The 9,467-nt window shown below is 33.3% G+C and overlaps 1 protein-coding gene across 1 annotated transcript in view; it reads right to left on the reverse strand.

Moving 5' to 3' along the window:
* Window positions 1-6,712, reverse strand: part of OSTN (osteocrin) — a 39,042-nt gene extending 32,330 nt beyond the window's left edge. The window contains exon 1 of the mRNA XM_055127654.1: window positions 6,219-6,712. The gene's annotated coding sequence lies outside the window, so the exon portion shown is untranslated. The remainder of the gene's footprint in view (window positions 1-6,218) is intronic.
* Window positions 6,713-9,467: the final 2,755 nt, after the last annotated feature.

The following is a 9,467-nucleotide window of genomic DNA, read 5'->3' on the forward strand; positions in this document are numbered from 1 at the left end:
CATTGTTGAGGGTGGCCAAACAACAACAACAACAAAAATGTGAAAATTTGGAATTTCATCATAAAAATGGGGGGGGAGATTTGGGGGAGATACTCAGGAAGTCTGGAGACTCCATAGGTGATTCTCTGTCAACGAGGCAGGTTGTTGAATGTAAGAACCCAAGAATTCAATATTTTTGGGGCCCAATGGTGCCAGAGAAACCTGGATCACACCAGTGGTGCTGGGGAAATAAAAATTTTTATATATCTTAAATTACTACCAATATTAACATTATATATGCAGAGATAATTTTATATAATGTGTATATATTGGACTGGAGTGATAGCACAGTGAGTAGGATGTTTGCCTTACACTCGGCCGACCCTGGTTCGATTCCTCTATCCCTTTCAGAGAGCCCAGCAAGCTACTGAGGATATCATGCCCGCACGGCAAAATTGCAAGCTACCTGTGGCATATTCAACATGCCAAAAACAGTAAAAAGTCTCACAATGGAGATGTTACTGGTGCCCGCTCGAGCACTGTAGGACGACAGTGCTACAGTGCTATAGAGTAAATATTATTTCAAATATCTTATTAAGGTAAATGAAAGAAGTTTTAAAAACTCCTTTAGCCAAGTTAATTATTTCACAGCATCAGAATAAATATTTCCAAGGAAATCAGGAAAAATACTGAGAAAAAGACCTGAAGGATTTGATCAAGTGTCGTCTTACTGCTACTTACAGAGTTTGGACATCTGCTTAATTATCTAATAAAGCTTATTTGATGAATCTCCAAAAGTTTAATTAAATTGTCATAGCTACTTGAAAATAATTTAATTAATTTATAATTACTGCAAGTCACTAACAATTTGGTTTCAGGCTCCTACATAATTACGATATACATGTTTCTATGTAAAAACACTGTGATGTTTCAATGGAAACTCTAAATTGTGCCTGAAACCTTTTGTAAATTATAAAATATGTGGAAAATTAATTACAAGGAATAAAAGGGATTATTACTTCGATGAAGGTAGATCACTGAAGCCAGGTTTTATCCAGAAACATTAAGTTCACATTCAACAACCATGTAAGGAATTTGGGCCATTCACTGAGAAAATCTGCAAAGTTCATTGCAAACAGTAGAGGAGCTGCTTTATAATTTGACATCATAGAGATATTTTTTTGAGTGACAATGTTAAACAGGGTATTGAAGAAGGCTGCTTTTCTTTCTCCCTCTACCTTTCTCTTTGATAAATAAAGCAACCAGGTGATGGAGATCGTGATCCGGAAATTGGAGACAAAACAAGTTGACTTTCTAATTGACACTGCAATTCCACATATGTTTGTGAGTTAGATCCAGAAAGAGACCTCTGTGTGACTAAAACACTAAGAATTTTAAAAGTAAGCACTTAGTTTCAGAACCTCAAGAACTCAATGAGATTTAAAATTACTGATGATTTTCATTCAAGAGTTCAACCTCTAGTGTCTGTCCTCACACACATATAAGGAGCGTCATCCTTACAAAAATATATGTGAGACATAGCCATGATGTGGGAGATGTTTATTTAAAATCACCTCTATAAATCTTTCTATTTTCAAAAAATTGTGATAGGCATTTTCCTTTCTGGTTTGAGAGTGACTTAAAAAGAAAGAGTCAAACTGACACTGAGAATCAGGAATGTGTTATTTTCCTTTCTTATAGCTCTCTAACTGGCAATGGTAAAATTTCCAAAGTCACAAAGCCAGCTAGAGGAGTCAGACAACCAACATTTCTGACTCAGTTTCATGCTCCTTCAAGTATAACCTACTTGAAGAAATATGAAGCATCTTTCGTCTCAAAACAAGTTGCTTATAAAATAAAAGATTTGATTGGAATATTTTTCATGTGACAAACACCTGTATTTAAAAAGGATTTTCCCTGAAAAGTAAAAAAATCAGGTAGAATTCAGTAATGCATATGTTAACTGATTTTATGCTAGTTAGCATCATTTTTATTCTTTTCCAGAACTATTGTTGCCTCACATCTCAAAGTTTTATTGTTAAGTAACTTTTTTCCTTCATTTACACTTCTCACTCATATTCCTGGTCTCTTCCTTGAAAGAAATTTAAGAAGCAGAAACCTATAATGGAACTTTGAACGATGAGCCCATTATTCTGACACATGTGTTTGAATATTATTTTGTTAGTAAAATCTCCTGAGTGTGGAGACTATGCCATGTTTTCACTTAGTAAAATGCCTAACAGAGAGTTAACATAACATCTTTGCGAATGAATGAAACACCTTCATGAATGTGGCAAGCAGAAGTGACAGGCAAATATTAACATCCTTGTTACATTGATCTAGAAAACAGGACCTAAAGAAGAAAAGGTATTTTCCCAAGTTTCATTACTCACAGTACTATGTCATGAACTATCACACTAGATTTCTGATATGTTCATTAATGTTTTAAAACATTGATAGTTCAGTAATATTTTAAAACATTGAAAGTTGGATTAATAAAAGGAAAATGTGTCAATATTCCTTGATATTTATTCCACTAGAGTTAAGATTTTCTCTTTACAAACATTAATTTTGCTTTCATTCCCAAACCACTGTACATTTCTTGATAGAAAACTTGATTCCAAATAATCAAAAAAATTTTTCATGATTGTAGACAATTTTACTACTGTTGTTGTTTATTCTGATTGAGCTAGATAAAGTAAGAACATATAAAACAATGGATAGGGAAAAACTGTTATATCTACTTGTGAATATATATACTGCTTGGACATTAAATACATAAGCCATTTTTATCTGACATTAAAGGCTGTTAGAAAGTAAATTTGGGTAAGTGTATTTAAATATGACATAAATATTGCATGCCATGAATTATTAGAGAGGGTGATTTGCCCTTAAATTATAGAGATGTTGATATGATACTTGACCATGCAAATTTCTTAGGCTGTCAGTTTTAACAGCTTCATCTGCGAAAAAAAAAGAACTAAGACTCACTTTGTAGGTTTATCATAAGGTATCATGTAGGTTTTTCATAACAAGAAAACTGGTAAGGTGGCTGACATTTATTAGTTAGCAAGTAATAGTTACCATGATACTGCTTTCTAAATATTATTTTAAATTATTTCTTTTGTGTTTTGTTCTTATAAAAACTATCTTTAAAAATCCTTATTTTTTTTTAAATTTATTTTTGGTTTTGGGCTACACTGAGCAGGACTCACGGTTCACCCTGTCTGGGCTCAGAGATCACTCCTGATGAGGGTTGAGGGGTCATGTGGGGTGCCAAGGATTGACCCCAGGTATTCTGCTACCTGCTGTACTATTTCACTTGCCCCAAACCTCATTTACTTTTTAAAAAGTAAAAAAAGAACAAAATTAGTTCAAGAATCTGGAATTATGGCAGAATGATACAAAATAAAATATTAAAATGAAATAGAAAAAGTGATATTCCATGGGGGAAGGCAATCTTACTGAAGGGACTTGTAAGTCAGAACCACTCTAATTAATGTCTGATGTTACAGAATATTATGCGTTGTGATTATTTTCAGCCATAATGTTTCTATAAAAATAGTGGTGCAGAACTGTAAAGATGTAGCAGAGTGGAAAAAAGGGAACAAGTCTAAGTTGTATTCAAAATATATCACTGTGAATTTGAATGCTGTATTAAAATAGAATTCTTCTTCAAGATCTAATTATAGAATAAAAATCAACCCTTAATTGGACTTTAATATAACTTTATGGTATATATTTTATTTTATAGTTACATAAATATCATACTTTTAAAGGCCACAAGTTATTTATTAGATTTATGGTTTTCACATGGTTTTTTCAATATTGTCAATTTAGTATGAGATGTCATGAGCTTTGTGGGAATCGAGGGCCTTATTCCAAGAACTAGAACTCATGAAAAAGAGGGCAGCAGCTGGAAAAGGATGGGTGGTGGAGGAAGCGGGAGAAGAACACTTTCCCAATCTTCCTAGAGCTTTTGAGTGGGAGGAAGAGTCTGAAGTCGCTGGGCAAGCCAACCAGCGCTGCAGGAACAGTGGAAAGCTCATGGAGAGGTCCAGGGGAAGGTCCATGGAAAACCACAGTTACAATTTAGAAGGTTCATCAGCCAAGTTGTCAAAGGAAACAGAACGCTATTTTAAAAGTGTATTTTTCATGTGTTTAGAGACTCATGTGTCACAGAAACAGAATTTTACAAAGGGAGAGGACATTCATTGGAAATTGTCCAGCGTAAGAATCTCAATGAATTAAGATTGTGAGGTTCAAAGATTGGCTCAAGGAAGAGATAAAGGTGAGATATAAGACAGATTGAGAGGAGGCTTGGCAGAAAATTTGTTCCTCAAGAAAGCAGGTGCTTAGTTCTGAGACCTGAGCTTATAGAACATCCATAAAAGGAGGAAAGGTTTAGTCTGGGAAACTGCCAGCTCAAGCCACACAAAACTTCCAGGCAGTTATTGCCCAGTGATGCTAACATTGCTCCAGTACGACACCCTGAGAATTATTTGGAGATAAGAGAGAAGATCAGCTAATCTGTTTAGTCAGATCCTTAGGCACCTGGGTGTTATTCAGCTCGTAGAGGGTGTGCCTACCATAGTGAACCCTCATGTCTTCATTTTTGCCGAGTGGAGAAAGAAGAAACAGGAAGAATGGAATACATGTACAGGGTCACTAAACTGTTGAAGTCAAGACTGAAATTAGAAATTTGGTTTTGACTCTATAGCATTTGTTCTGTAAAGTGCACTGTTGAATGTAATTCAAAGTTGTCTACTGGTAAAAGGTAAGAGTAAAGGCAATATTGGCAAGAAAATTGGAGGACATCTAAATATTAGTGCCAAGATTCAAGTGATCCCAAGTTCTAATTGTACAAAATAGAAAAAGCTAACTGCCATGGGACCTTTACTCAACTACAGTCAGTGTTCCTGGAACTAATAATTACTTACACTCTTTTAATAAGAATATCTAAGTGTTCTCTACTCTTAGGGCTTGTTTAAAGTTGTTCTGCTATATTATGACAGAATTAGAACAATATTTTAGGATTTGACTTTTCTTCTTCTGAGACAATGCAATACATAGAATAACATAAATCACATACTTAAACCATGGAAAGCATTTGAAAAAGATGTTGAAAGGACAGCTTAAGTTCCACAAACATGGTCCACTATCTGTTTTCCACCCATGACTCATTATACAGGTAAAAGTTAAAGTCTCAGAATAAGGGGGAGGAAGAAATATCAACCTTAAGTAACTTCTTGTATGAAGACACAATGAAATTCATTTTTCAGAGGAAAACTGAATTCATATCTATAGAAGGGTCTCTTTAGAAAAGTTCCAGAGAGTGCTGGAAAAGAGTATCAGAGGAAAGAGAAGCCATCATATGTGTCTGATGTTTTGAGGAAAACCATTAAATATGATCATTTTTGTTGTATACTTTAAACAAGTATTCAAATTATGATTATTCTTCACAGAAATTAATCATTTGGTTTTTATAGGTTGTTACAATAATCCGCAGGCAAAATAGTCATTTTTTAAATCTATAGGGTGTATTCATATTCTTGAAAGGAAAAATATTTCTCATTACAATAATTGAATTAGGTGTACACTAGTATTTCCACAGTTAAAAACCTGAGACAAAAATGGACATTTGTTCTTAAACAGATTGCATATTTTAGATGAACTCTAATACTTTTTAATAGAAAAGTAGCTTTATACTTAAGAATAGACATAGTTCAAATCCAATTTGATCCAAATATCATTTTTGTGTATTTGGGTTGTATAAGAATACTAAAGGGTACTCTAAAATTTTATTGATTTAGGTCTGTTGCTTAAACTTTAATTTTAGTGAAATAAGAGAAAAACACTTTAACTTAGGCTTTTAAAACACCACTTATGTTAAATTTCTAACATTAAACATGCTTAATAAAAACAAAATTAATATTATCAACATAAATATGAAATTGCCATTTTTAAGTTTCCTTTCTTTATGTCTTGAAATGAAAATTAAAGTAAAAAGCAAGATAATAAACATAAGATGTTTGAGAAAACAATGAACTCCACCCTAAGTTTGCATTACAAATATATCTTCATACATTTTCTACTCACATTAAAGTGGAAAATATTATCCTTGACACTTCTAATTTTAACAAAATAATGCCAATGTTTGTATAGTAAAAGAAAATATAAAAAGTAATTAGAAGGAAAAAAAACCTCAAACCTTTAATCAGCTTTTATATTTTACTTACCTTGTGAAAGTCAGAAGGCTCTAACTTTAGAGTTCTGTCTGTGCAGTCTCTCCCAAACAGCCCTGATGGTGAGTTTTCTCTCTGAGTTTTTATAGTCTCAGTTATACACCCCTTACTCCAATCCCTGCCTTTGCTTTCTCTTACATCATTTCTACAGATTTTCCACTGAACATTTCCCCAAGCTTCTCTTCAATCTCTCTCTCTCCCTCACTCTCTCTCTCTCCCTCTCTCTCTCTTCTCCCTCTACTTCTCCCTCCCTCTCCTTTTTTTCCTTTCCATATTTATTCTATCTGTTGCTTTGATCATGGCATTTAAATAGCAACAGGAGCTCAGACTCTGGAAAATTTAAGTATACATTTACTTTAAGTTCAGATTTAGACCCATCACCTCCTTCTGAGGTTTTTGTTCAGCTCTGATTATTACAAATCATATCTAGGAAATAAAAATTGCTAAAGAAAAAGCCACCAGTGTGTTTCAAAATAATAATAATAAGGAGAGCAACGTCATAAACTCAAACTGATCTGCTATTATATGTTTGAATCCTTAAATTATCAGATATAGAAATAGTGAATAATTTCCGTCTCAGTCAGGTGCATGAGGCTGTGTCAGTGAACTGACAGCTACTTCGTAATTAACATTGCTATACTGGGAAGGCTGTCACTAACAAATCTATAAATACTGAAATGTGACAAGTGGGCTATAAATGCAGACGTTGTAATCATTCTTATCTTGCTCTTGTTCTCTAGTATTTTAATTTCCTTTAAGCAAAACATTCACATAGCTGCAATTTTAAAAGTCCATAAGTCCTAAAGGCAACACTTTTTACTGTTTGGTTCATTATTAATTAATTTGATTCACCAGTGGATCCCCATTTCACAGTGAAAGATACTGAGAGTTAGTTAAATAAGTGACCTGATGAGATCACATAGCCAGGCAGCCAGATTTCAAATACAGATCTTAATTCCGCATCTATTTCTTTCCCTACAATTTCATTTTCTCTTACTATTAAACAAGTTAAAAAAGAAAATCCAAACCAGATTATGTTTTTGCGCAAATAGAAATAAATGTGTCCTTTTTGGTTTTACTTCGAAAGCCATCTAAAATACTACTCACTATTGTAGGAACTATTACATGGCTAATTTGGATCTAGCAGGGGGAACTGACCAGAGCACACTGAATTGGTGGGATAGTAAAATGCTTCATTTTTATGAAGAGTTTCCAGGGATAACATATGTCTCAACAGGCTTGAAATTTGAGTAGTTGGCAGTGATAGTTCACAAGTCAAGATAAAAATACAGCCTATTTGTGGACCTTTGTTTAGACATTACTGCCATAAAACGATTATGTTAGCTTGAATCCACATGATGGAAAACTCTCAATATAGATTTAACGGATGCATCATAATGCTACCAGGAGCCAATATTCTTGACGTACCTTCTACCCTTATTTGAAATGCCTCCCTCAGCACGCTGACAAGTGATATCTGTGGCTGATTTATTCCAGATCTGTCCCTGCTTAGACAGTCCAAAGATTCCACCCTATTTGTGGATTTTGTTGACCTAATTCAAAAGTTTGACTTAACTGTTCTGCAGCAGTAGAAATAGCAACTGGAATAGTTTATTACAGGAACATAACTATGGTACATAAGCCATTTATACAAACTTCTATATATTATATATTACTGTTTAAGTTGCTCATGCATTTATACCAGATAGAAAAATTTTTGTTAGTTCAAAAGAGTATGAATGGGGGCACTGAATAAACAAGGACAAAATAAACATCTAATTTAATAAGGAAACATTAAAATGATAAAGGAAGGAATATTCACTAAATATCAGCTAGCATATCATTAATTTCCACAACTATGGCTAGGTAGTATAATTAGTTACACATAACATAAAAAAACCCCTAAAGCTCATATTTGTCAAATGAATAGCCCAAATCTTCACAGCTGAGATGTGATAACACTAAGAGTTGAACCTTGCTATGTATCTCAGTCAGAATTTTGGCAAACAAAATATAGCACATTTAAATTGAGCAATTTGAGAATGATTTCACGTGGGCAGTATGAGAAGAGGCAGATTGATAGCATTGAACAATTAACCAAGAATAGCTAATATCCCTATCCTGACTTATCATGGATGATTATGGGCACAGAAGCAACTCGATAGACCAGGTTGATGGTGTTGAACAATGAACCACTAGACATCCCTAATCCTGACTAGTCAAAGAGGATTATAACAACAGAAACAACTGGATACTGGTAAAACAAAGAAGCCTGGTATACTAGTGACTTATAGCTAGGGCTAAGAAAAATATTCAAATGGGATAACTGAAAATAAATAGAAACGTTACTCTCCTTCCTGGACACAGTTTCTTGTCACATTTTCTTCTATCAAACAGAATAGAAAAGGAAATGAGATAGAAAGGGGTGAGATGGAAAAGCTAGTACATTGTTTCACCTTGAAACTATGCATTGAAAGTACAAATGAGTGTTACCTTTCAGCCTATCCTTATCGCAAATATCCTTATATTTTTGTTTCCAAGTCAGATTTACTGAGTTACTGTTATGTACAAAGTCTATTGTTTTAAAGTAAAACATGTGATAAGTTTTGACACATGTAGATGGCATGTATCTTTTTATTATAGTCATTATACAGAACATATGTAAAACCTCTTCTCCTAAAATTTTTCTCACATCCGTTTAAAGTCAATCCATCTCATCCCATTTCTTAGTAACCATACATCTGATTGATTCTTTCCCTATAGTTTTACCTTTTTTCTTTTATTTTTGAAGGCTACAAGAAATTATACAATATCTGACCTTTGGTGACTAGCTTCTTTCAGTTAAAATAATACTTCTGAGATTTGTCCTTGAACCCATGCATCAGTACTTTTTAATAATAACCATATTCACAATGATTTACTTATTCATTAACAAGCTGGTAAAATTTGTATTGACTTAAGTTTTGTAGATTATAAATAACTAGTTACTGATATGATTATCTTTGAACGAATGTTTTCACTTTTTCTGGGTAATTTCATAGGTATGAGATTCCTAGATCAGTCAGTATATATTTAAATTCATAGGAAATTAGCAAATTGATTTCCCAAGTAATTCTGTGACTTTTTATTTTCATCATGTTGTTCAGCATCCTTGTTAGCATTTAATATTTATTACTATTTAAACTATTAACTCAATACATATACTGATATTACTGTACTTTTTAAAATTTGGATTTTCATAAT

The sequence above is a fragment of the Sorex araneus genome, chromosome 2 (genome assembly GCF_027595985.1).
Source record: "Sorex araneus isolate mSorAra2 chromosome 2, mSorAra2.pri, whole genome shotgun sequence".
Classification (NCBI taxonomy): domain Eukaryota; kingdom Metazoa; phylum Chordata; class Mammalia; order Eulipotyphla; family Soricidae; genus Sorex; species Sorex araneus.